Raw genomic sequence first — 27,121 nt, 5'->3', positions numbered from 1 at the left:
GTAGTAGGCGTCGTCCTCGTCGCTCGAGTCCGTGTCCCAGTCAGCCCAGGCCCTACTCGTGCCCCCGGCGGCGGCGCCCTCCTCGGCGCCCCCGACGGCGCCCTCCTCGGCGCCCTCGTCGTCGGCGGCGGCGGCCGCGGCGGCGGCGGCCTCGGGGCATCGGGCCTCCTCCTGGGCTTCTGGCACCTTCTTCTTCTTCTTCTTCAGCATCTTCTCCATCTTCTTCCTCTCCTTCTCCTTCTTCTTCTCCTCCTTTCGCCTCTGCTCCAGCAGCTTCTTCTCGAGCTTTTTGCGCTCCTTGTCTGTTAGGAACTTCTCGGGGAGCGCCTCCCGCGCCGGGTTCTTGGGGTTCTTCGCGAGCTTCTCGGGGTCCCCGCTCTTCCGCGGCGCGAGCGGCTCTCTCGGCTCGGCCAACGCCGCAGCCGCCGCCGCAGCTTCGGCAGCCACCTCGGCAGCCGCCGCGGCCGTCTTCTTCTCGCTCTCCGCCGCCCGGGCTTTGAGCTTCATGGCCATCTTCAGCATGGTGGCCCGGCCACCTCGGGGAGCTCGGCTCGCGCCTGGCCCGGGCTCCCTGCTTGCCCCCGGCCTCGGGCTGCCCGGCCCCCGTGCGCCCCGTGTCGGGGGGCTTGGCTGCGGTTCCCGCCGCGCTGCCCCGGGGCCGCGGAGCGCGGCTGCCCGGGCTTCGGGCTGCTGGGCTGGCTGCCTAAGAGTTAGCGCCAAAAAGGATGAGCAAACGAAAAAGGGACGAGAACAAACCAAAAAGCACCCAACAACAGCGACAAACCAAAAAGCACCAAGAAATGTCAACTCAAAAAGAAAAGTGCAAAGGCGCGGATGGCAGGAGTCTGTTTACCCTCAGGCGCTCCTTGGTTTGGCTCTTGGGCACGCCAATGGAGAAGAGAAAAGAGAGAGAATTGGGGGGTGCCCGGAGGCGCCCCGGGGCAAGGCAGCGGCGCCCGGGCGCCCCTGCCTTGTCCCGGACCCGGCGGCTCTTGCCTGCGCCGGGCGACTCGCACTTCCGCGGGAGGCCCCGGCGCTCCCCGACTTACATGTGAGTGAGGTGCACTCACACGCAAGGCAGCGCCTGCCGGCCGCCCGCCGCCGCCCCGCGCCGGGACAGGGGCTCGCTCCAGCCGCCGCGCCGCAGCCCGGAGCCAGAGAGCAGGGGAGCGCCGCGCCGGCCAGCCACCTGACGCAGCCCGCTCCGCGGTGCCGACGCGACTGAGTGTCCCCGCCGGGGAGCAGAGCTTCTAACCGGCCCCGATGACGCCCCAGCCTCTTCAGAGGACCGACCCATAGCAGCGGCCCCTATAAACCGAAGGGGAAGCGCGAAAAATCGGCCCACCGGGGACGCACCCAAATGGGCCGCCGCGCACCCTGGGGGTGCAGGCCGGTGCCGGGACCGCGCGGGTCTGGGCCGGGGGCGCGGGGGCCGCGATGGCGGGGGGCGCGGGCGCGCCCAAGACGGTGGGCGCTCAACCCCGCCTCCCAGACCTGCCTCCCAATTTTCGGTGAGTGGTGTAGCCCTGGGCGGCGTGCAAAGTGTGCGACGGCGGCGCTTACCCCTGCTGTGCGCCTCCTTACCTCCAGCCACCCACCCCGCCCTCCCAGCGGCGCGCGCCCGCTGAGGTAGGTGTCAGAGAGCCGAATTCGAATTATTTGCGACGTCCGGACGGAGTTTCGTATCTTCGGACGAGAAAAGTGCGATGGGAGTGCAAAGCTAGCCCTGCTCGAAGCAGCAGGCGCGTCGGTGTCACGGGAGCCGAGGAGCGGTGGCCGTGGCTGTGGAGTCGGTGCTCGAGGCGTCCTCCCAGGTGGGAGAGGTGGCGGCCTTGCCTGGGCGCCCTGGGGGCTCTGGAACAGAGGGAAAAGTAGTTTACGGAACGTGAACTTGTTTGAGGGTTCTTTCAAAACTCTCAAGTGTCCCGCCGCACACTAGGATATAGCAGTGCACGGGATTAGGAGCAGGGTTACTAAATTTTCAACCAGTTGACCCCAGCCCGCCTTTCCTGGGACCTTGGTTAGGTCATCTGCTGCCACCGTGGTGTCTGCTGGGATACGGTTTATTCATTCAATAAATGTTTGGTGCCTGCGAGTTCCGCGGCTCACCATGTGCCCAGGTGAGCCGAGGCGGCCAGGTAGTCAGGCTAAGACGTGAGCAGTGTCTTGGATGGGACACAGGCCTACGTCCCGGAAAGCCCAGATATGCAAAGTCCACAAACTGTCTTCCAACTTTTTCTTTGACTTCTTAACAGAGCCCATGAAACTTAAGATGTTTGATGGAGAAGGAGAAAAAAGAAAAGTCTACCTATAAATGGAAACACATTTAACAGTCCCCAGCGGTATGGGGCGGCTGATACCACCAGAGGCCTTGAGCAAACTGTTGTATCGTTTTAAGTTAGCTTTGAAAATAAAAAGACACTGTTAGCCATTCAACAGGATGACTGAAATTCCCCCCTTTTCCCCAGTTTGCTCCACTTCGAGTAAGAAAAGGTGTGACAGATGAAGATGCCACATATTATTTTTCTTGGCCCCTTCAGGTACACCGCTGCCCCCATTGTACAAGGCCTCTTTTTTATGAATCTGAAAGGACAACAGAGGGCGATTCAAAGTCACCAAACAACACTTGGAATTAAGAACAGGAAGCGCAGCCTAGACACCGTCCTGCCCTGGGCTGCTGCAGACCCCTGACTTTCTTGAACTTGGCTGAAAAGTTGGGGCCAGGTTTTTGTCACACTCCTGATCATGGATGGCCTCTCTTCCACACAAAAATACACCTTATTTTGAAAATGCTCAAAGGAACTATCCTAGGTTGATGCTTTTCACCTAACCAAAGATGCATAAAAATATTGTGCAGATACACCTGAATGTGCTCATAGGAAAACTCAGCAGTAAGGCCTCAGAATCGATGATTCCTAGGCTGCCTGTAATAGTGATAGTGAGGCTCACTACCATCCACCACCTAAATTAGAACCGCTTGATGACACAGCACAGGTTCTATATCTTTAGATGGTAAATTAAAAATTCCTGGCTGAATTTGATTGATTGTCATTTTTAAAAATTGTTAAAGACTTGTAAGAGGGAAGAATAGGCCAGACATTTTTGTTATGCTCCATTTGTTCAAAAGCATCTTCCTTCCTGCTTCTACTGTGGCAAAGCACAGATACATTGTCTTTAAGAGGTACAAGGTAAATAGTAACAAATACAACCTAGATACTTATGCCAGGAGGTACAAAGTTATACAATGAATATAATGAAGAGCCTCCTTATTTGGAAATCTCTGAGCTCCATTACCACCTTCCCCTTTTAGATAAACATCACACCTGAACTTTAAAAGGAGTGAAACTGCCCCATGTCATATACTAACATGCGTCCTAGGCAAGGCACAATTGGGACTATTGTCCTAGAAATGGGTAACGCAAGATCAGGCTTTACTCCTTTCAGCTCTCAATCTATGAGGCCACTCTTGAAAACAAAAATTTTTTAAGTGTAGGTTTCACCTATATTTTATTATGACTAACTGCTGATGGATAAATAAAGCATTTACTTTGTAAATAAATGACAGCAGGTGGAATCATGGGTTTACAGGTAAGCAAATGACACCCAGAGTGCTGAAACACAAGCTGGTTTGTGGTCAGCTAGGCTGTCTGTTTTCACTCCACACAAAGTGAAAGAAGAGATTTTACTGAGTTTTTGGCCTCAAATTTGACCTCTTGAGGCCCTAAAAGTTGTGATTTTTTTTTTCAAGTCTTTCAGATTTGGAGGCTACCATGTGTGACCTTTTCATATGAGTTAGTAATTTAATTGATCATTACTGTTTTGAGTACCTAGTTTATGCTTTGAAAGCGGGGCAATCTATTGGCATAACTCTTGGAACAGTCCAGATGAGAGAGCTTTCCAATGGAAGGGGCCTCTCGTCTGGCTCAGGAAGAGAAGGGAGTTATGGAGATTTCAGGGAGGGACAAAGGGCAGAATATCTTGGGTATAAAATGCCCAAGGAAAGCACAGATCTCTGGCTCAGGAGACTTGCTTCATGCCCAAGCCAGCCAGCTGAGATCATAACACATCCCTAACCTAAAACACTAGGTCACCTAACGAAAAAACTTGTTTAAACAGATGGTGTCACACACTACATGGAGATACGGCCTCGAAACATTTCTTTCCAACATTCCATATTTGACAACAATGAACAACGTCCCACATCAGAGTTTGAATTCTGTGGTCTTGTCAGCTTCGTGGTGATAAAGGCAGTTTGTGTTCCTTGGCCCCTGGGTATCCTCCTTTCTGAGTAAGAATGCCTTGTCTACCTTTTGAAGCAGTGGACTTGCTACAGCTTAGAATCTTGAAAATACTGTTCTGCTTAATGCTGTCACTCAGTTTTTGGACAAGAATGTTATCCTTGGCCTTTCATTAGTTGGGGTCATTTTAAGTTGTCTTCCAAGAGCCCAGAGCAAATATAATTATAATATTAATTTAATAGCCTAGGAAACAATAAATAGGTTTCCACTGAAACAGAAACTTTAGCTGTAAGGTTTTAATAATAGTATTTAGCACTTCCACAGTGTTTCCTGTCTTCAAAGCACGTTCTGCAGTTTAATTAGCTAGAATGACTGAAACTGCTATTGCAAATGAATGTCAAAGCCTATGTCATGTAGATGATGAAAGCAGGAATTGTAAAAAGCATTTCCTAGTCCCAGTTAATCCTTGTAAGAAGGCTCTATTACTTTAGACCATAAAAGTTCTTGGAAATCGAATGTAGTGATTATCTAGGACATTTTTTTTTCTTGTCATATTCACTAGTTAGTAACTCCAACCATAAAGTAACCCTAAACTTGTATTCAAAACTAAACATGATATAAAACTTCACTTAAGACTTGAAGTCAATTACTGAAGAATTAACTACATGGCCATATGACATTTTCCTATTTATTATCCATCAACTCATTTTAAAATGATCTGTTTTTAATTCAGAACATACTTTAATTCAAACAGAATGTGGACGTACATTGGCCAGTGTGTTTGGACCCAATTTCTTGAGCCAGTGGTTTTGAGATGCTGTTCAAACATCTACTTAAAAGCATGGCACATAATATGAGGGCAAAGAGGACGTTTTGCAGCCCTTCTTGATCTTTCCTGACTCTCTGATGGGGAGGCACCATCTGTGAGAGAGGCTTCCTGGTCACTGTGGACAGACCCCCAATTCCCCAGGCCATCAGTGCCTTTCTCACGACATCCCCATGAGCCCCAGCGTGGGCAGGAATGGACTTTTAACAAAACCACCATCTACCTCAAGAAGGGGGAAGCTAACAAAAAGAGATGACATGTATTACTTTGTTCCTGTTAGAAGCCTAAATGATATGATGCACATGTTACCCTTCATTGGAGATTCTAGGTGGACAAACAACTTGGATATCAACAGGGAGCAGAAAACAAACCCACTAGCAGGACCAAAAGGCAGACCCATCAGCAGAACACAGGCGGTAGCTTCCACAATTAACTCCAAAACTGAAAGTCAAATCCAGGAGAAGACTGAGGAAGCTCCATTTTCTTTGAGGTACATCAACATCAATAACAGATCAATGGACCCACTTAATGGAGCTCTTAATTGAGTAGAAAAAAATATTTCAGAGTTTTGCCGCTCTACAGCAGGAAAGTTAATTTTCCTAAACTGAAATATCCTTCACTTCCCTTGGGGAAAAATTTTCATGAGGACTAAGGTAATGGGAAAACCTGTTGCTTAGAACTTTTAACTTGGCCTTGAAGATGGAAACTCATCCAGGATGGAGAATAATGTAGGGAGACTAGTTAAAAATAGACATGGACCAGTTTACTTTCCTGCTTATTTACAAGATGCCTTATTTAAATGACACTTTGATCCAACATCTTACTAAACAAGTGACAACAGGAAAAAATAAGAGGCAGTTGGTGCACCTGGAGATGTGATATTGAGACCAGTCAGGAGGCCTGAGGTTCTAATAAAATTTCCTTAGATAAAAGAAGCCCTTTATAATTGTTCTTATTTTAAGGATTTTAGGGTTTTTTTCATGGTATTCACTTCTTCAAATTTAGCTCCATAGAATTGGAGTTTAGACAGTTAAAAACACTGGATTAATCAGGCAATTCATTTTGTTTAGTTAAATGCTGCTTTGTGGACATATACAAATGAAACGACTGCTAAATAGAAGTTTTACATCTTTGGATTTTATCTACCTGCCAACCAAATGTAGGTGATCATTTTCAAACAGCCTTGCCGTTATGGTCTAGCCTCAGTTTGGGAAAACTGAGATTCAGACTGGGCCTCAGGTGTCATTCGCCTTCAGAGCTAAAACCCCCTCTCCAGTCCCACTTCCATCTGCTGTTGGTAAACCAGGAATTAAGCAATTAATGGGACATAATTAGTCACACATTTAATTCATCTAGAAATGTAGCTACCTTTTCATCGTTTTGTGTTTGCCCACACGTTTTAGTTGAAATTGAAAAATGTGTAATTACCGCTTAGCTCCACCTATTTCCCTGGCTTTTATTTTGAGGGGGGAACTAACCATCGGGGCACAGGCTGCACAGCTCCCAATGAGGAGGGCTGCACCCTCTTTTCGCGCAGGCTCCAACTCTCCTTCCCAAAGCCACCGCAGCCTTCCTCTGCTTGATTTCCATGCAGCCTCCAGTTGGTTGAAATTCAGCATTTGCTGGGGAGCTCAGGGCTATGCCCTCTGCTCTCCCACTCAGCAGTTTATTGAGGGCTTGGCAGTGTGCACAGAACTCTCATTGGCCTGTCAGGAGCCCACTCAACAGCAGAGCCCAGATGGCACTGTGTCTTTCTAAGGTCCTTGCCGACCACTGGAAGTTATCAGAAGGGGAAAATTATTCAGCCCAAGCGGCAAGCATTTGCAACCAGTCTGGGGATCAGATGAAAAGGAGATTTTTTATGAGCTACAGACCTCAGCTCTACCCACAGCCACGTCCCAGGGTCTCTGCACGCCGCCCAGTACTGGGAAGGCTGCCTCTGCCCGCTTTCTTGAACATTCCTGTTTTTCGGTTGCCTTAGTCTCTACTACCTTCTCAGATTACGGCTCCTTTTGTGCTAATTACACCGAAAAAATTGAAAGAATGTCGCTGACTTTACAAAGAACACAAAGCAGACTTGCTTAAAAAACTAAATATAGCCAGTTTCTTTCAGAAGGCAGACAGACTCGGCCTTCCAATGATTTGTACTATGCAGATTAATTGCAGATGGCCAATTCATTTATTAGGACCCAAATGACAGAAGGGCTCAGCTATCGGCAGGACAGATTAAAAATGTGTGTTGCTTTTGGGGGCCATTTACATAAAATGAGAAGGTCTGATTAATGACGAACTTTTTTTTTTCCCAGCACTTAATTGTAAATTAAGATTTGCTGATGATGATGGGCTAATTTAAGCTACCGTGGAAAGAGGAAAGAAATGGAAGCTGCTGATCGTAGGAAGCAGTACCTGTACTGCGCAGGTAAAAATATAAATGAAACGAAAGAAGAAAATCTAACTTCTCATTCTGGAAGGCAGTGGCTGCCACAGATCAAGAGGATATTGTTTTGCAGCCCCTCTTCTCCATTATGTAAGAAATGGCCATTATGTAAGAAAGACAGACTTGGGAAGGGGGTATTATCTCTGCTAGCCAAGCAAATTATAGATTACTCCCCACCTCCACCCCACCACCATGAAATCCTGAAAGAGTTAATAGGTGAACAGTAGCAGCTTGGAATGATTTACTTTTTTTCTAAGGAACATTAAATACTGAATTGCTCATGCTGAAATAACGCTACAGCTGTGATCCATGGGGCTGAGTTTTGGACACTGGCTCGAGTGACAGGTGTACTCGTTGTTTGCCCAGCTCGGCTGAAATTGTGATGCCTAACTCAAATTTTTTCCCAATTAACTGGTGAGGATTCTGGAGCCAGCCAGGAAAGGGCCTTTTGCCACAAGCACGGAAGACATGCGTGCTCAGCCTTCAACAAAAATGTCAGCCTTAGGGGAGAATGGAGCCGTTGCTCCCTGATAATAAAAACAAAAAAATGATGCCGGGCGCGGTGGCTCACGCCAGCACTTTGGGAGCCCGAGGCAGGCGGATCACGAGGTCAGGAGATCGAGACCACGGTGAAACCCCGTCTCTACTAAAAATACAAAAAAATTAACCGGGCGCAGTGGCGGGCGCCTGTAGCCCCAGCTACTCGGGAGGCTGAGGCGGGAGAATGGCGTGAACCCGGGAGGCGGAGCTTGCAGTGAGCCTAGATCGCGCCACTGCACTCCAGCCTGGGCGACAAACCCAGACTCCGTCTCAAAACAAAACAAAACAAACACAAACAAACAAAAAAGAAAATGGAGATGGACCTGCAATGTCTAGAAAGGTAGGGAAAAGAGACAATCTAACTGGGACAAAGCCCTTCTAGGTTCTAAAGCAAACAGGTTTGTCCTACAATTCAGCTCTTGGAGGATTTTAGGGATTGAAGCAAGTCCAGGATTCTAGGAAATCTGTCACCAAAATTGGTATTATTAGAGAAAGTGGCACAAAGCTACAAGTGCAGAGTCTGATCTGCAACATGCTAATTACATCTATTTTTATCCCAGGGTTGCAGTGACCTAACACCAAGAAATAAAAACTCTGGAAAACTAGCCCTTCACATATGGAAGGTATGATTACCCCCGGGTATGGGAGCCCCTGGGAGAACTTTCACTGGGTCCATGGGTTTAACCTGAGGTGAGAAAGCAGCAGTCACCCAAGAAGGTGGTTGACTTTCAAGAGCACTTGGCAACAGTGAGGGAAGGCACATGGGGAGTTGCGGGGTGATGTCAGCATGTAGTAAGAGGGGAACTCTGAAATGTCCAAGGCCAGCCCAAGCAAACGGCGCTATCTCCACGTGGTGCCCTGGTCTGGAGAGGGAAGGAAGAAGGCTAGGCTATGTTTTGCCAAGCCAAGACTTATCACTGAGGAAGCTTTCCTCAATCCATTCCACTGGTAGCAAAGGCCCTGGATCCCTGTCTTCTGCCAAGATGGTGCCAAATAGCTCAACCATACAAAGGAAATGGATATAAAACTTAATTGGGACCCAGAGACATCTAATCTCCAAGTTAAAGCACCACTCCTTTTACTCATAACCATTGGAGGCATCCCAAAGTCTAGAAAAGCCGAAATGACCCTAAATTCATATTCTGGTGTTATTTAACCCACGCCTCTGGGAGGCGCTCAAGAACAGGATAATTTAATGTCATTCTCAGCCTGAAAAGTTCCTTAGTTTTCTTTTAATTAAATCAGTAATTATTTTAAATGCATCATTTCAACAAGATACCATAAGTTAGTTGAATGAATGCATGTAAAACCAAAATGTTGACTGGTATAATCCCCAAATCGAATTAATATTTTAATCTTAGGTATAACATACTTTATATTTCATACCTTGCACGTTCTTAAATGTGTTAAATGTGTTTTCCACAACTTGGCATAACTACACATCCACTCAGTTTATTGGGTGGGGAGGCAGAGAAGAGAACTTTGTTTAAAAAAAACAAAACAAAACAAAAAACTATGACTAAAGGATAGAACTCTACAGCAGACATTTAGTTTCTACAATTGATGCCAAAGGTAGAAGAGATTTTGAGAGGAAAAAAAATAGATGGATAATTTCTAAAACATGTAAAGCAAAACAGCAAATATGCAAATGCAAGAAAAAAAAAAAACACAACTAGCAGCATGAAAACCCCAGGGAAACAAACAAGAACATCATTGTAATTGATAGTAATTGAACCCCTGCTTAACCTTCCTCCCAATACCTGATAATTCTGTGAAATCACCCAGCTGTCACTCTTGTCCTTTTAGAAACATGACATTGATTTGTCTAGCAAAGACCCATCATTAGAATTCTGAGGTCTGCTTAATGGGGCCACTAATAAATCTAAGTCATCAATTCTTGACCTTTTGTTTCCTGAAATTCTCGGTATGTGGTAAACTGCTGAAAACACATTTTCAAGGTCTGTGACTGTAACATGAAAAATAAAGGATCAAGGCTGCGCTTTGAAGGTCTGATCATATCTGGGCTCTGCCCTGCCTGCACCCCAGAGGGAAAATAAGTGAGATGGATTCGGAACAGCATCTGGGGGTCATATCAATACCCTCTTTTGGGCTAAGCTATTTGCAAATAAAAATGGACTGTGTAAGACTGAACTACAAAGGGAGATGTGCCGAGGAGCCATTGCCCCTTCTTCTGCCTCTCCATGTTCCCTTCCTCCCCCATCTGCCTGGCTTTTTACTGCACTGAGAGATCAGGAAAAATTCCAGCCAAGAGAGTCTAAATTGGCTATGCACATGAGGAAAAAGAGAGAGAGAGAGAGATTATCTAGTCTCAGTTTTGGTGACTTTGAAATAAAAGGTTTGGGTTGGGGAGGGTCAGCTTTTTTTTTCAAGGAACAGAATCATGGAAATTTTTTCTTTTTCTGTAAAAGCGAAACGCTTCTCAACCTTATTTTTTGCTGGCTGGATTGAGCTGGTTGTAACCTAAGACAAAATGTGGGCAGGTGCCTTCAGCTTCCTCTAAATTCTAAGATGGCTGCAGGCACCAGATTCTGACAGTGATGTTGCTGAGAGTCTAGCCATAAAGATATCTTTCCACACGGTTCTCCCTCCATGTCTGCCTAGAAGGACTAGCCTGCTGCTTCATTTCCCCCCTCCTCTGCAGCCGATTTCAGATGGCTGCAGCAGAGAAAGCGAGACCCCCACACCTTGTTTGTGTGTACCCTTCCTTCCGCACCCCTCTGAGTGCATTTGGGCTGTGTTGGGGTAACATCAGGACAGGTGGTTGGCTGAGCTGATCCTCTCAAATATTCAGGCAAACTGGTTGTTTATAGACAAAACATCCAGATGTTTTTTCACGATTGAACTTTTGACCAAATTGATTGTATGCTTTGGTGTCAAGAAGACAAAAACCCAAGTCAAAAAGGTCCCCAGAACAGGACATTTGCAGGCAATGAATAGTAGTAAGAATTACATATTTCTAGCAATGAAAAATGTGAGTTTTTTAGATTGTGCTAAATGACTCGATATTGACCAGAGCAAAGCTACAAGTGAAAGAATGGATCTTTTTAAGGTTATATTGTTCCCATTTATTTGGCTTTGTGCTGCCAGAACGTGGCTTGGAGGCTTGCTTTTTAGTGCTCTGTAAAATGTAAATGGTCTAAATTAAGAAGCTATCTAATCTCAAACAATATTAATTGTGACATGAAAAATGAGACCAATTCTTCCAACGTTACAATCACCACCACCTCACATTAACTGATCACCTCACTATGTTTCTCAAAAGCCTGCATATTTTCCTTTTCCAAAGTGCCTATTTTTAAGAGGAGACAAAAATCCTCAAATACTTTACTTATTCTGATGCTGAAAATGTGGTCTCCTAAAGTGGGCTTCCTTTGGCTCTGCAAACCTCTACATCTGATTTGTCTCCCTCCCCCCTACCCGCACCCCCCCCCACCACCACTGCCTCTGAATTAAAACTCTTTCTAAAATAAAACCACTAAGCAGCCAGACGGTCATAAGCCAGGTTGCTGCTCCTGCATCTCCCTCCTTCCAGACAGAACTGCCGGACCCTAATGTTGCTTTCCAGAAGGAATAGGGGGAAAATGCATTTTCACATATTTTTTAAGTGTTTTTCCCTAAATGGGTCCATTAAAATCAGCCAGATCACTGTTCCTCCATCTCTGTAGCAGGCAGAATCACCACGCATGGAGATAAGAGCAAATTTGTATTTCCAGTTGGCTCTGATGGGGAGATTGCAGTTGTTCTAGGGAAAGACGATCTCTCTCCCTGCAGTACTGCCTCACAGTTTCAAGACCACTGCCTCCTCCCATAAGATTCTGCAGATGTTGCACTTTGCTTGTTAAACCTCTTGCTAAATGTAAGAAATAAAGTTGTTTGACTTGTAAATGTCCATAATTCACCTACTGCAAAGCCCTAAGTCCTTGCTGTTTCATTACCAGCTGCCCATTAATAACCATCAAATTAGAAGTGTCTCTAGCAGCATGACAATTTAGTGAGGGGAATAAGAACAGAAAATCACAAATTGTTCAGAGAAGTTGCTGCATAGCAGGCCTCCTGGGGCCGGGGCCCGATGCCCCTTGGTGTTTAGTTCAAGGCCATGGGGCTCTCTTGGGTGACATCACTTCTAACATAGATACTGTGTAATTCAGTTACACAAAAGCAGCCCAGACAAGCAGGCTCACATCATCTCTTGTGCTCTGCGTAAGTCTGCACCAGAGGCTCTCAACACAGCCTGCACTTCCTGTTGCATGCCAGGAAAGGGCCCTAAAACCAAGGAGGGAGGTGAAAGGAAGCACAAAATAATGCACCTTGTTTTTGTTTTTTTTCCTCCCTCTCTGCTCCCTTCATCTCTAAGGACTCCACAGCTAACCTGGACTCATTTTGTTACTTCCCATTCCCAGGAAGAAAGGCTTTTTCCAGCTGTGAGAGTCTAGGATTCACTTATATCTCTTTCTAAACACTACCAGCCCAGAATTCTCAGGCCACTTTTGGGCGTTGTAGCAACACAATAGGTGCCTCCTGTGGACCCCATGCCTCCAATCAGAGCAGGGATTACCGGCAAGGCCGGGAGGTGGGAAGTCAGTGACAGCGCCGTTCTCTCGTTCTTGCTTGAGCTGACTGTAACCTCTTAACATCTGGTGCTCCAACTCTTTCCCCATTCCTAAAACACGGCTGGCTTCTGCCCATCAGAGCATCAGTCCTGGGCTTCCTGGGCTCTGTCCCTTTATCCTGCTGTGAAGCCCTTAAGTGTCCATTTCAACCTCACACCTGACTTAGCACCTGACTTTAAAGAAAAACATCCTTTTCAACAATAAGGTATGTGACCACTTGAAACCCCTCCAAGGCTTTCAAATCTGGTGGAGCAGAGCACAACTAGGAGAACCAGCCCTGGGGTTAAAATCTCACGGAAGGAAAGGGGGAAGCTGGTATGTAGCAGGTGGCTCCTTTGGGCCATCCTATTCACCATTTGCCCCTGGCTGACTAGTCCTGGGCCCCCACAGAATGGGCCACTGGTGCACAGGCTCAGGGAAGGGCTTCTCTCCCCCTCTCCAACTGCATCTGTCATTTGGCAGTGACAGCCGCTTTGCACTCTGTACCTTGGCAGCTCACATCTCTTTCAGAGCCCCCTCCTTTCCCCCCACCATGAGCCTCCTCTGTAAAAACCGGAGAAAAAAAATCTTGTTCTTTCATCATAATTAAAGTGCTGTCAGGGAAAATGGCATGGCTGAGTTTTGCTGCTGTTGAAATGACCCTCCTCCTCCACTCCTCTTTGCTTCTCTCATTTGCTAAAGTGGTCCTTTCTCTGCCTGAAATCAGGCCCTTTGGTGATGGAAATTTTAGCTTAAAGCAGAGTTCTAAGCAGAATCCTAACCTTGCGAGGGTGGGGAGAAAATCAATGTTTTGAGCTGGTGTCTGTTTGCAGCGAGGTGCTGGTGAGGCCATTTTCATCGGGAGGAACGGTGGTGGTGGCTACTTCTGGGCTTTAGATCCACGCAAGGTCTCCTAAATACAAGTCACTGTCATGGTACACAATTTAGCAAAACTTGGAGGCTGATTCTCCCCGTTGACTTAGCTAAGGGTCAGGAGGAAGCTATTTAGAAGTACAGAGGTTCTGCATCTGGGAGGATAAAATCCAAACGCCTCTCATGCTCAGAGGGAAAGCATGCCTGCATGTTTACTATCACTGCTGGCCTACGTGCTTGTGTGTCTGAAATAAAACTGTAACTTATATAATTCGATGCTCTCCTCCTCACTGAGTGTTACTGAGTCATACTTGGGTGGGGGGGGGGGGGTACTTCTTGTGCGTTGTGGACACCGCATCATGTAGGGGTCTTTTTAACACCTCATATCATTTTGTGACAATGTCATTCTAATCCTGTTAGCCATTACAGAACTTTCTGAAAATAATTTCAGGTGGGTGACATTAAAAAAATAAAAACCCACCCCTCTGAGTGACTTTGAACTCTGCCATTAGAATCCATGACATCTATTCAAATACACATTATGGGAGGGACTCATAATATTCATCCCAGCCGTCACCTACTTACATTATAAGGAAACTCCAGTGTTAGGAGCTTTCAAAATTAGTTTAATTTCCTTTTCCTAAAGATCACGCATCTCAGAAAGGCCCCTTTTAACTTACACTGGGGAACTTAATTGGCAGGCTTTTGGGTTTCTATAAGAGTATTGCTAATATCTGGCAAGTCAAGATGCCAATCTGGGCCACCCTCAATGGAATCATTAACTGTTAATACACCTCTGAGTAACTCTAAGCTAAGGTGTGAAATCAACCCGAGCGCCACTAAGCCCCAGTTTTTCCTAAGGATATAACCGCAGGACAGTTGGGGGGGCTGTTTATGTAACATACAAACAACAAGGTTGTTTTGCTGCTGGCTTATTTGCTGGCTTGGACTCCTGCCTCCTTGCTCCTTCCCCCATGCCCTTCACATTATATTTCTTTTTTAAAGAAAGTAAAGCAACCGTATAGTACTCAAGCCTCTTTTATTTCCTGACTGTTGTATGTGTCATAGCCGTGGACGCTGGAGAAAAACATGGGGCTTGTCATTATCGACCGGAGCCGGAATGAGTCAGGCACCCTGAAGCCTACGTACGATCTGAACCTGACTGCCACTGAATGGGGTGGGGGGGCACCCCGCTGCCAGGCAGAATAACACTAAGCACTATGCTGCTACTTGGAGATCTGGTGTGAGGGGTCCACGTGTCCTGGGGTCACAGTGGAAGAAAGTCAACTCATTGCTTAGAGGGCTTCTAGGCAGCCATAGACTTGGGTTGGGAAAACAGGGTATGGGGCTGGAACTAGAAGTGGGGAGGGGGTGACTGCCCAAATGCTCTCCCCTGTTCCCCCCAATGCCTCTTGTTAGAATGCTACTCTTAAGAACCCCACTATTAAAAATGTGACTCTCTGGGCTTTTGGGCCTCTAAAGCTCTTTATTAAAATGCACATGTCCCTTAAGAGTAGCCTCATCAGCCTTTGCCAGCTAATGGGATTAACTGAAGAGAACACAGCCACCTGCAGGGAGGTAAGGAGGCCTGGGGCCAAATCACTTTTCAGATGTGCCATGTGCTCATCCACGATCACCCAGAACACAAAATTCAGGCATTCCTGTTTCGGTGGCAATTTTTAAGAAGCCACAACTTAATAATTCTATAAATCTCAATCATATTCACTATGGAGCAAAGTTCACCTGAGAGTTCTTTCAGTTCAGTCATCCAGACAACCTTCCCTTGTCTTATTTTTAACATAAAAAATAGCTAGCAATGTGCATTACACACTCATATTTTCAAAAAAACATAAAGGTCACTATCATATGCTGTGATAGTTACAGAGACCTATCCATAAGACATAATATTTCAAGGGTAATAAATAGATAATTTAAAAGTATTTGTGAAAGGAAAGTTGGAAATTAAATTCTGGAAATTAAAATGTGTTTTTCATTCCACAATGGCTGGGAATTAATTATAGTATTTGAATATAGACTATCTCTATCTGCATTAGGGAACAAAACAAAAGAGACCCAAAGCTCAGGATCTAAGATGGAGGACTGGAACTAAGAGAGAGGGCAGGCCAGGAACTAAGATGGAAGGCAGGCCAGGAGCTAAGATGGAGGGCAGGCCAGGAGCTAAGATGGAGGGCAGGCCAGGAACTAAGATGGAAGGCAGGCCAGGAGCAAAGATAGAGGGCAGGCCAGGAGCTAAGATGGAGGGCAGGCCAGGAGCTAAGATGGAGGGTAGGCCAGGAGCTAAGATGGAGGGCAGGCCAGGAGCTAAGATGGAAGGCAGGCCAGGAGCAAAGATAGAGGGCAGGCCAGGAGCAAAGATAGAAGGCAGGCCAGGAGCAAAGATAGAGGGCAGGCCAGGAGCAAAGATAGAAGGCAGGCCAGGAGCTAAGATGGAGGGCAGGCCAGGAGCTAAGATGTAAGACTAGAGCTAAGACGGGGGCCAGCCCAAGAGCTAAGATGGAGGGTTGGAGCTAAGATGGAGGATGAAAGCACTAAGGTGAAAGCACTCTGTAGTACATAAGGATCTGGCTGCAAACTACACTTTCCCATCTAACTCTCAAAACACTAATCCTAGACATAGAAGATTTCTAAGGTTAGGTGGGAAATATTGGGCCCATCTTCCTAAGAGAATTTTAGTCTTGAAAGATCCTGGAAGGCATAGTTTGGCTCCAGAGAGTGCACAATGAAAGAAAGAAGTTGGCAAAAGGCAGTTCTCAGCACCACTCTTGGGCCAGGCCTCTGCAGCCCCTCCTGGAAGCAAGACTGCATCCTCAGCATGGCCAGTAACCCTCTGGGCTGTGCCTCCTGGAGAAAGTCCTCATTCAGTCCCATGACTGACAAGTTATCAACAGGGAGGTCTACCCTATCAACAAGGAGGTCTATCCTGTGACTAGCAAAGGTTCAGTCACTGCTGTTTGTGCAGAAATTTTCAGCCTCAGAGTGGCATGAAAATCTGAATGGCTGTGCCTGTCAAATGTTGTTTGTTTTGACCCCAGCAGATCCTTCTAGGTTTTCTGCAGCTTAATTATCAGCACTCATGACACTTTTAGGTAACCTCTGATTTGGTGTGCTCAACTGGGCTGGAAGACTCTTAGCAGGTTGTTGAAGTCTTTTGGTTGACAATCTTTCCATCTTTCCTTATTTATTCCCTGTGTAATCGCTTAGCAGAGACTGCCCACTCTTGTTAACTTCCTGGGTTTGTTTTGATTCCATCAAGGGAGTAGCAATGTCTCATACTTTTGTCTTCCCCACGGGGAAGGGCACATATTTGGCACTCAATACATGTATATCGAATGAATGAATTAACAAATGAAAATGCCCAAATTGAGGCAAACTCACCGACCAGGCAAGGATTCCTCCTTCTAAGGGGCGTGGCAGACACGTGAGCAGCTACTGCAAGCTTAGAGATGCTACTAGACAGACAAAAAGGAGTAAGGCTATTTCGACCTTCAAGTTAACCAAAAAATTAGGAAATAACTTATCAGTGAGAAAAAATGGGTACATGTGCTAGTCCCTGTGTACCAAGGACTGGGCAGGATTCCATGCTTTTGCCAAGTTGGACATAACCTACATATGAGTAAACCTCAGACCTGCCAATAGTCAAACATTTGAAAAATTAATTTGTGACAACTGTTTTCACTTGGAACCATGATGGATTTAACTGTTTTCTTAAATTAGGCATGTCATTTTATGCTAAATTTCCACTAAACAATTCCCAACAACATTTCTTTCTTCCTGAAGAACTACCATGACCCCTAACTCCCTGACAACTCCAAAATGTCACAGAAGGCCCATTTTATAAACATATTTGTGAATGAGTTCCTTTTCGTAGCTATTAGATCAGCAATTATTTTCCCCAACACTGGCCCCTAATCAGCCATTTTGCTAAGTCTCAAAGCAACACAAATTTAGCTCAAATCAATTAGCAACACATTTCTAACTCTTGGTGCTTGGGGAGAGTCTGAACTCCTCCTGATGGGATGAGGCTAACGCCTTGAGAATGAACTGAGAGGCAGGTCAGCCCAGGAAGCCACTTCTGCCTTTGTGGTTGTGCTTTACAAGAAGGCCAAAATGTGGGAGAATGGGGTCCAACCACAACAAATTAGGATGAAATTTTGATTTTATTTTTTTTTCTCTTGAGCTGATGAATGAAGCCCAGGACATAGAAAGGCAGCTGACGGAATATTTTCCCCACCAATGCCAGGAAGCTGAAGGTCTGCTCTTGTGATTTGCATCTGGCTGTGATGTTCTCTCTCTGCCCCCCACCCTCACCCCAGCACAGAGCAATCAACCTTGTCCCTGTTCTCCTCCGGCTGAATTCCCCCCTTTTCTCTTCCCCTCACCTTTCCTTGCTGAACAGAATTGTCTTCCCTCTCTAATGAACATAACCCAAGAGAATAAAACTTGTTTTTCAAAGTGGGGAGGGGGAATGGGAGGAAGAAAGGAAGGAAGGGAGGAAGGAAGGAAAAAGAAAAAAAGAAAACAATGCCTACAGTGGGTCTGGCTGGAACCCAATTCTCAAGGACATCGATTTGTAAAATTCAAAGGTTTCCCCAACATCAAAGATGTATACTTAACTTATAGGATGCTCACTTTTAACCTTAGGGTTTGCTTTGTTTTGTTCTGGATAATTATCAAATTTAAAAATTTATGATTTTTTTTTTTTTAAAGAACTAGAAGGTTCTCTGTGTGCCAGACTTTCTAAAACAAAACAAAACCACTTAGTGGGATAAGGCATGTGAAAACACTTGTGCTACATGAAGTGTGCTACATGCAGTGTGTTCCTAACTTTAAAATACAACAAAAAATGGACCATCATTTTAGAATCAGGAGATAAACATTTGGGAGAGCAATAAGAGGTGAGAGGGCAGTGGTCAGAGCTCAGAGGGTGGTGGTGGCCCCCGTCTTGGCACACAAGAGAGGCCTCTGTCCCAGCTCTTCTGGTTGGCACTTGAACGAACAAGGGACCTCATGGGGCAGTGAGATGGGGAGGAGAGGATGCCCCAGCCTGGATTGTGAACCTGCCTCTCCTCCCCGTACTCCTGTCCGGTCTAGCCAGCCTGGCCCCTCAGCTGTGCCAGCCACACCCTCCTTGGCAGTGCTCCACCCCCTGCCTGGTAGAAGGATAATCACTTGCAACCTGATCCTCTCCTCTGTTCTGGACTAGAAGTTTCTAGAGGGCAAGGACCCCATTTGGTGCTTAGAGCTAAACTTGGCAAAGGCACTCTTTTCTTTTTTCTTTTCCTTTCTTTTCTTTTCTCTCTCTCCCTCCTCCCTCCCTTCCTTCTTCCTTCCTTCTCTCTCTCTTTCCTTTCCCTCTTTTTTCCTCCTCTCTCTCCCTTTTAATTTTTTTGGTTTTTTTTTGTTGTTTGTTTTTTTGTTTTTTTTTTTAGACAGAGTATCATTCTTGTTGCCCAGGATGGAGTGCAATGGCGCAATCTCGGCTCACTGCAAACCCTGCCTCCCAGGTTCAAGCGATTCTCCTGTCTCAGCCTCCCGAGTAGCTGGAATTACAGGCATGCACCACCATGCCCAGCTAATTTTGTATTTTTAGTAGAGACGATGGTTCTCCATGTTAGTCAGGCTGGTCTTGAACTCCTGACCTCAGGTGATCTGCCCACCTCGGCCTCCCAAAGTGCTGGGATTACAGGCGTGAACCACTGCTCCCTTTCAAATTTTTAAATTTAATCTCTATTTACTTCTTTCCTTCCGTTTGCACCTTAATTTCTCTTTGTCTGTCTCTTTCAACAATAAACAACTGGCCAAAGGGAATTGGTTTTAATTTCTGAGTCGTTCACAAGGACCCCGGGATTTCAAAAGATCAGAGAAGGAAAAACAAAGGGAGGGAACCTCAATTCTTTCCCTGCTCTTCCCCGCTAGCGAAAGGACTGAACAAGTGAAAGAACTGTGGAAGGACGATGGCGAACACGGAAGAGCTCTAAGGAAACTGTCCTGTAGTGTGTGTTTGTGGAGCAGGGGGATTAATATGAAACTGCACACCATGATTCATGCCCTCTCAAAACTATGCATACACCTGAGTGAAGAACAGGGGGAGATAATGATCAGTAAAATCACAGCAGGGTGAGGGCAGGCTGGGGGGATTTCCTGTAATATTATGATGTCATTTTAACAATAAATACAACTAGAAGAAAAGGCGCCCGGCCAAGTGTGGGATGTGGGTTCCATGTCATGTGGGAAGCGAAAGTGGGCAGTTGGGCCCCAGAAGGGAGAGTTCTAAGAGGGTGTGGTTCCCTCTAAGGGAGGGATTTGTGCGCCTGGCGCAGGGAGAAGACTGACCAAGAAAGCCACCAAATAAACAGACCAAACCCCCAACCACCCCTCCCCTGAGAAAAGCACAGAATGGCTGTATTGGTGTTAAAAGTAAGGTCCCCGGGACCCAAGACAGGATGAGAGCCCCAACCAAAACACCCTGGAAACATGGGGCTTTTTTTCCATTTGGGCATCCTACATTTCATCTAGAGAATTCCAAGATCCCAATTTCTGAGAGCAGACCCAGCCATTCTGAGCTCTCTGCTGACCTCTGGTGGGGAGGAGCTCCCATGGCCCAGGAAAGGTTGGAAAGAGGCAGCCACCTGCCCTGGCCTCCTCTGTTCCCCACAGTCTACAGGGTCACCTGCCCTCAGCCACCACTCAGGGCTAGAAGTCAGGGACTGTGAGGAGGAGAAAGTGCAAGAAAAGCTTTAAAGAATCCTCAGAGGAATATGGGCATAAGAGAATCATGTTGTAGGAAAGTTATCAAGTAAAAGAAAATTTTTTAAATAGATGGGTGGGAGGGACGTTTACCTTAAATCAACCCTGTGTATTCAGTTTCTTTAACTTTACAATTTTAAGAGAGAGGGGAGAAAGAATGTGTATATGAATGGGGTATGGAAGGTAAATTTGATCAGAAAGAAATAAATTCCCATTGGAGGACTTTGTAGGTCCTTCTGTGGGAGGCCTGTGTGGCCCTTCTCAAATAGATGACCTCATCATTTTCCAGCTGCTGGGTGGGGTGTTGGGGGGGGGGACAGGAATGGAAGGGAATGGCAACGGTACCTGTTCTTGGAACCAAGGAATTTGACCCAGACACCATCGGACCCAGCTTCCCCTCCTGTGGAAACGAGGTCTAAAGAAGCCAGAAGTGGCCTGCCCCAAGGCAGTGCTGAGCCTGAGATGGACAGTAGGGGTCCCATCCTTAGAGAGGACACCTTCGCTAGTGAGAATGCCCCGGTGTGCCGTGAAGCACTGAGAAGTGGAGAGGGGTTGAGGAGGGAAGAACTTAAAACTAGCCCTGAGGTCTCAGAGATCCTGAAAAACACAATGATGCTTGCATGAATGGAAAAGCAATGATGTATCCCTAGCAAGTCCCTTCTCTGTAAACAATCATTGACCATGCACCTCAAATTCTACTTCATCTCTCCATATTGTCTTAAATGCTAACTTCTCCAGGTAGGCCCCTTAGATTTCCCTGGTGGAAACTGGAGCTCTGCTCACCTATGAACCTCTTTTCTAGCCCTTGATTGAGGTGTGGAAGAGTTTACCACCAAACTCTGCTCCCACAAAGATTCTCCCGGTGATTGGGACCCAGAAACTATTAATTATTTACCAAAGGACAACAGAGGGCCCTACCATTTGATTTCCTATACAATCTGCCATTTTGGAACAGACATTTAAAAAAGTGTGTGTTGGATAGGGGGTTGGCATACCTCATCTATTGAAACTTTATAAGATAATTAAATAAGTTTTAAAGTGAGAAAGACATCTCTCCTGTTTTTTCAATTGAGAAAAACTAGAACCAGGGATTTGTCCAAGATCTCAGGACCAGTTCCCAGGAGAACCGGGGCACCAGGGCTGTGAATCTGGAGGTTACCTGATCGTGTGCTTTCCTGCCTTGGCTAAGATCTTCAGATCCACTAGTTAAAAGTGGCCGGGATTTGTCCTTAGATGTCAATTGCTCAACTGAAACCTTTTAAAAACATTCCTCAGCCTTAGGGGCAGGGGCCGTGTCCTTGGGAAGGAGGGTTTAGGGAGGGGGATGCGGGTTCTGCCTTAGGCGCCGGCGCGAGGGTGGATTTTTGAAAGCCAGGCTGTCAATCGTAAAAGCCGAGCGCCATCTGCCAGCCAGTTCTGAGTAGCCTTGCTTTCTTTCATTGTTTCCACTTCCCAGCCCTGAATAATTTGTGTTCTCATTTATTTCCCTCCAAAAAAAAGGTAGTTCCTGCTCAGAAAGCCCCCCCAAAATAAGAACCCTATTTAAAAATAAATCTTAGAAGAGACTGAGAGAGCGAGAAAACAAAGGAAAAGTGAGAAAGAAATTCGAAAACTCCTTAGGAGGCTGCTTTCCGTTCTCCCCTTTCTGGATTGTGAAACTTCTGAGAAAATGAGAGATGAGCCCCCTTTCTTCAACTAAGGCAGCCCTAATGGTCTTGCTTCTTCTTTCTGACCTCTCACCTTCTTGTGGCAGAGCAGATGCCCCACTTTGAGCCTGCCTTAACATCTGAAATCAGACCCTAACTCTGCGGAATCAAGATTGTAGGGCCACAAAAAAAAAAAAAAAAAAAAAAAAAGCTGGCTGCAGTGGTTCATGCCTGTAATCCCAGCACTTTGGGAGGCCAAGGTGGGTGGATCATCTGAAGTCAGGAGTTCGAGACCAGCCTGGCTAACATGGTGAAACCCCATCTCTACTAAAAAGACAAATATTGGCAGGGCACGGTGGCTCACCCCTGTAATCCCAGCACTTTGGGAGGCTGAGGCAGGCGGATCACCTGAGATCGGGAGTTTGAGACCAGCCTGACCAACATGGAGAACCCCATCTCTACTAAAAATACATAATTAGCTATGTGTGGTGGCATGCGCCTGTAGTACCAGCTACTCAGGAAGCTGAGGCAGGAGAATTGCTTGAACCTGGGAGATGGAGGTTGCAGTGAGCCAAGATCATGCCACTTCACTCCAGCCTGGGTGACAGAGCAAAACTCCACCTCAAAAAAAAAGAAAGAAACAAGAGAGGCGTCCACTATCTGCTATATGTTAGCTTAAGTCTGAGGCTGAGATGCCTGCAAGCCTTTTGGATTCATCCCTGGCACCTGAGTTCCAAGTCTCAATCTCAAGCCTCCTTTCTCAAGCTGTCCCTGTCCTGCCCCCATCTTGTGTCTTGACTTTCTCATACATAAAGCTGAACACAGAGATACCCTCTGCTTCTTCCCTGACAACTCATCAAATTTAAGGTGCTCTCCTGACCATGGCAGGACCCCAGGAATACTTGGCAGAATCATTCCTAAATGGGGCCTTGTCAATACTTTCAAGAATCAAACTTTAGCCTATTTTCCCGATGTCAGCTTGGCAAATTCATGGAATCCTAGAATAAAGTTCTAGAATCAACCAAGGTCCCAGGAATGAGAACCCCCAACTTCTAACCCAGTGCTGTTTGTACTATTCTAGGACCCTCCCAAAGAGCTGGAGCTCCTCTGCCCACAGCCTCCCCCATCAGATCAGACCTACGGTAGAAGACAGCAAGGAGTAAACGCTGTAAGCTCACAAACACCAAACTGCCCTAGGATGAACGATTTCGTAAGAGCGCTCCAGAATGACTGGATCCCATCAGGAACATTTCCAAAGACTCCCACTCAGAAAGGGGAGCCCTCCTGGGAGTGTCCATCCTAAAACCCACACTGGCCATTTGTTTTGCAAAACAAAATGATCTAATGTGCTTCCTTTTAGCAGCTAAAAATGCTTAATTATAAATAGCTAGAAGTTTTCTGGCAATCCAACTTTTAAAAATTTTCCCCTAACGTCTGGCATTTGTTTTTGGGTTCTGCCCTGAGTCTTCTAAGCATTTGCTTGGAAAGATGTTGCACTTTCACAGGCAAAATTTCAAAATCAACATTCAAGAAGTTTGCCTTTGGTAATTTCTAGGATTCTGCAGTAAGGAGGTTTTATAGTTAGGGGGCACTTTGCTTAGCTGAACTTGTGACATAAAAAGCTAGTCTTCAGACAAGTTTTGATTTCAAATGATATTTTAAATTTTACGTGTCTGATATATAATTTATCAAACTACCAATATATTTCTACACCTTCCCCTAAAGAAATCCTAATAGTAAAAGCTAAAGTGTTGAAATACACCTGCATGTCTGGAGTGGAGAGTGGTCATTGTCTATCTATTTATTTATTTTTCTGGCCTTTGCAATGAAGTCAGAGGTCATAAATTTGAAACTCCCTAGGGAAAAAAAAAGAAAAAAGAAAAAATCTCCTTTGTTTGAAAAAATTAGATCCCTAATGAATCTGTTTCAGTTGTTACAATCAGATGTTTCAATGTGAAAACTTGATGAGATGAATTCAGATGTTACAATCTGAAAACTCTATAGAAAGACCAAATGGGGGCAAAAATATAAATGTGTTATGTCAAAATATAACAAAGAAGTTATAAAGTCCCCTTCCATAATGGTTACTTGAGAGAGGCTGGTCAGATGCAAATTAGGGGCTTAGACCACTGTTTAAAATTAAGATCACAATTTAGTCCTGTTATGATTATTCCAAGAAATAATGGTTACAGAGTCTGCCCTAGGATGGAGAAGGGGGTGTCCACTTTATCAAAGACCAAGTGCAAGACTCTTGACCAGGAAATGTCCTTGGATTGTTACTTCTATTGGCATAGCTATGTTTTATTCCTGAGAGATCTTATGCTCTTTCTCAGTCCAGTCATTCAGAGCTGTTCCTTCCACTGCCCCTCTCTCCTGCAATCTGTCTGTCTGTCTTGAAAGATCAGTTGCTGAAAGTTTATAGGTCACCTCCATGCAGTAGGCTGGTTCTCTATGGGCCTGAGACTAGGGAGACCCAGCAACTGGGGCCCACACACTGCTTGCTGGTGTGTACACATTATCAGTTAAAGGCTCTGCTGCTGTTTTGGGGAACACATATAAAGTGGGGCTCCTGCCACCCTAGAGCTGATACGTTGTCAGCAGCCATCTGACAGATGGGTCCTTCGTGTCTTGGCATCCTTCTCTACAATGCAGAGTGAATTAATTGAGTGTGCACCAGTCAGAGAGAGAATTCCTAGCCTGCTACAGGAAAAGGCATCCTTAAGAAACCCTAAGTGGAAGATGTGATCATTTAAGGGTAAAGGCTATTTAAGCATTGATTTAGCCTAGCTATGGGACTGACTTGGTTAATCAAAGTCAGCTCACTATTTACTTCCCTGAAATAATTTCCTTTTCTATTCTAGTTAGGGTCATCTGGGTCACTTTCTTCTCTGAGATTTCTAGAAATTACTTCTGCAGGGTTGAACACGGTGGCTCATGCCTGTAATCCCAGCTACTAGGAGGCTGAGGCAGGAGAGTCACTTGAACTCAGGAGGCAGAGGTTGCAGTCATCTGAGATCATGCCATTGCACTCCAGCCTGGGCGACAAGAGTGAAACTCCATCTCAAAAAAAAAAAGTAACTGCAGTGGACAAACTTTTCTCTGGAAAAAAAAATGTATTTTATATTATATATGATATATATTATATATTTATATATTATATGATATATATATATATTTTTTTTTGAGATGGAGTTTTGCTCTTGTTGCCCAGGCTGGAGTGTAATGGTGCCATCTCGGCTCACTGCAACCTCTGCCTCCCGGGTTCAAGCGATTCTCCTGCCTCAGCCTCCTGAGTAGCTGGGATTATAGGTGCCCGCCACCATGCCTGGCTAATTTTTTGTATTCTCAGTAAAGATGGGGTTTCACCACGTGGCCAGGCTGGTCTGGAACTCTTGACCTCAGGTGATCTGCCCACCTTGGCCTCCCAAAGTGCTAGGATTACAGGCATGAGCCACCGCGCCCAGCCCCAATATATATATTTTTAAGATACGCAAGTTACAGTATGTATGATCTTGAACTCTCCCCAGAATTTGATACTGATGATGTTAGGGCAGTAGTTATCAATGAGGGGTGACATTTGGCAATGACTAGAAACAGTTTTGGTTGTCAGAGAGAGAGAGAGAGAGAGTGTGTGTGTGTGTGTGTGTGTGTGTGTGTGTCTGGTAGGTAGGGGTCAGGGATGCTGCTACACATCCCACAGTGCATAGGACAACCACCCCATGAAAAAATGTCAATAAAGCCACTTGGAGGACCCCTCTGTTAGACTGAGCTCCCCAAAATGCTTCTAAAATCCTGGCATATCGCTAACTAGGAGAAGTCACAGCGTAAAAGTAAAAAGCTGGTCTGGCTAAAGCTTTGGGGCCTATTTGAATCCAAGCTTTGTCCTGGGGTGGGGGTTGGTGTTAAAAGTCAAGGGGGACCCTTCTTTGCCTTTGCCGGCCCTGGCCATCCCTCTCATTTTCACATACACATGCCACCTGTTTTCTGCCTTATACTGTCTCACCATCTAGTGGTCACCTGAAATATCAATTCACCTTCACCATCTTTGGGCCCTTCTAGAGCCAGTCATTTAAAAATTCCCATGTTGGGGGGCAGTGGGCAAAAGGAACCCCCTGAATGACGTCAATGATTTAATTAATAAGTGAATTCAGCATCTTGAAGGCCCTAGTAGAGCCACAGAAAGAGCAGCTATAAGGAATTAGGATGGACACTTCCTAAGATTTCAAAAGCCCATGAAGGCCCCCCCAAAAAAATCAAGGGGCTGATTATAAATAAGGTCTGTCTTTTGAAAAGAGAAAGCCACAGGGCTTTCTGCTTAAATCCCTCGGACACAGATGTTACATAACCATAGATTTTAAAAAAAGGTATCTATGTAAAAGGATGTGTTCAAGTGGTCTCAGTAATGTAAGTACCTATATACTTCCTAAATAACACTATCTATTCTTGACAGGTTTCCTGTTTTCATTTTTTTCAACTGGACCACCAGCTACTACAACTCTAGAAAAATGGAGGCACAGATATGTGGGTCCCGGAGCCCTAGGGGAGCTGGAATGGATACTTGCTAACACACGGGACACGAGATTCTCTTTCCTTTGGAAGGGTCCTGTCATGGCCCTTCTTGGGTTCTGGACTGTCCTACAATGCCTGACTTTAGTTTCTGTGGATCATGATAAGCATTATTCATTTTTCCCCCTCAAATATCTCACAGCTTCAAACTTACCTGAATGCAGGTTCCCTGTAAAAATACCATCATGTAATTTGCACATTAGCAATCAGTTTGATGAATGGCAAAATCGTTCAAATGGAAAAGAGGAGAGAGATAGTGTGGTCTTTTGATGGAGGGGGAGAGGCAAGAGCCAGATAAATCAGAAGAGAGAGGCGAGGCTCTTGCAGCCCAAGTCTTAATTTCCTTGTAAGAATCGATGCTCACTCAGTGGTGACACTGAGCTTGTGAAAGCTCAACTGTGACACTCTTTAGAAAGTAGTACAGAGATTTTTTTCCTTCCCATTATCAACTCATTAAAGGAAGTTAAAAGTACTTACTCTGTCCCACACACAGTGTGTGTGTGACAATGTCGGAAACATTGACTGACTCATAATAAATTTGAGATTGGATAACAATTTATACTACCTTTATACCTCTCTCCTCGCCCCAAATTGAATCATTAAAAAACATTTAGTAA

At 45.6% G+C, this 27,121-nt stretch overlaps 1 protein-coding gene and 1 long non-coding RNA gene across 4 annotated transcripts in view; one reads left to right on the top strand and one right to left on the bottom strand.

Moving 5' to 3' along the window:
* The window catches only part of LOC109023045 (guanine nucleotide-binding protein G(s) subunit alpha), a 70,688-nt gene that overhangs the window by 20,781 nt on the left and 22,786 nt on the right, over positions 1-27,121 (bottom strand). The gene's annotated exons all lie outside the window — the stretch shown is intronic.
* Positions 1,492-26,749, top strand: LOC101144717 (uncharacterized). 2 transcript variants are annotated; one of them, XR_008674509.2, is made up of 5 exons: positions 1,492-5,554; positions 7,371-7,483; positions 8,602-8,664; positions 23,020-23,106; positions 26,389-26,749. It is a non-coding gene; the product is annotated as an uncharacterized lncRNA (long non-coding RNA). The 2 variants fall into 2 exon arrangements; XR_010132315.1 differs by lacking the exon at positions 26,389-26,749 and having other exon boundaries at positions 1,492-1,814; positions 23,020-23,870.

Source organism: Gorilla gorilla, chromosome 21 (assembly GCF_029281585.2).
Source record: "Gorilla gorilla gorilla isolate KB3781 chromosome 21, NHGRI_mGorGor1-v2.1_pri, whole genome shotgun sequence".
NCBI lineage: Eukaryota > Metazoa > Chordata > Mammalia > Primates > Hominidae > Gorilla > Gorilla gorilla.
The sequence above is the reverse complement of the archived record's forward strand: the minus strand, read 5'-3'. Positions and strand labels throughout refer to the sequence as shown.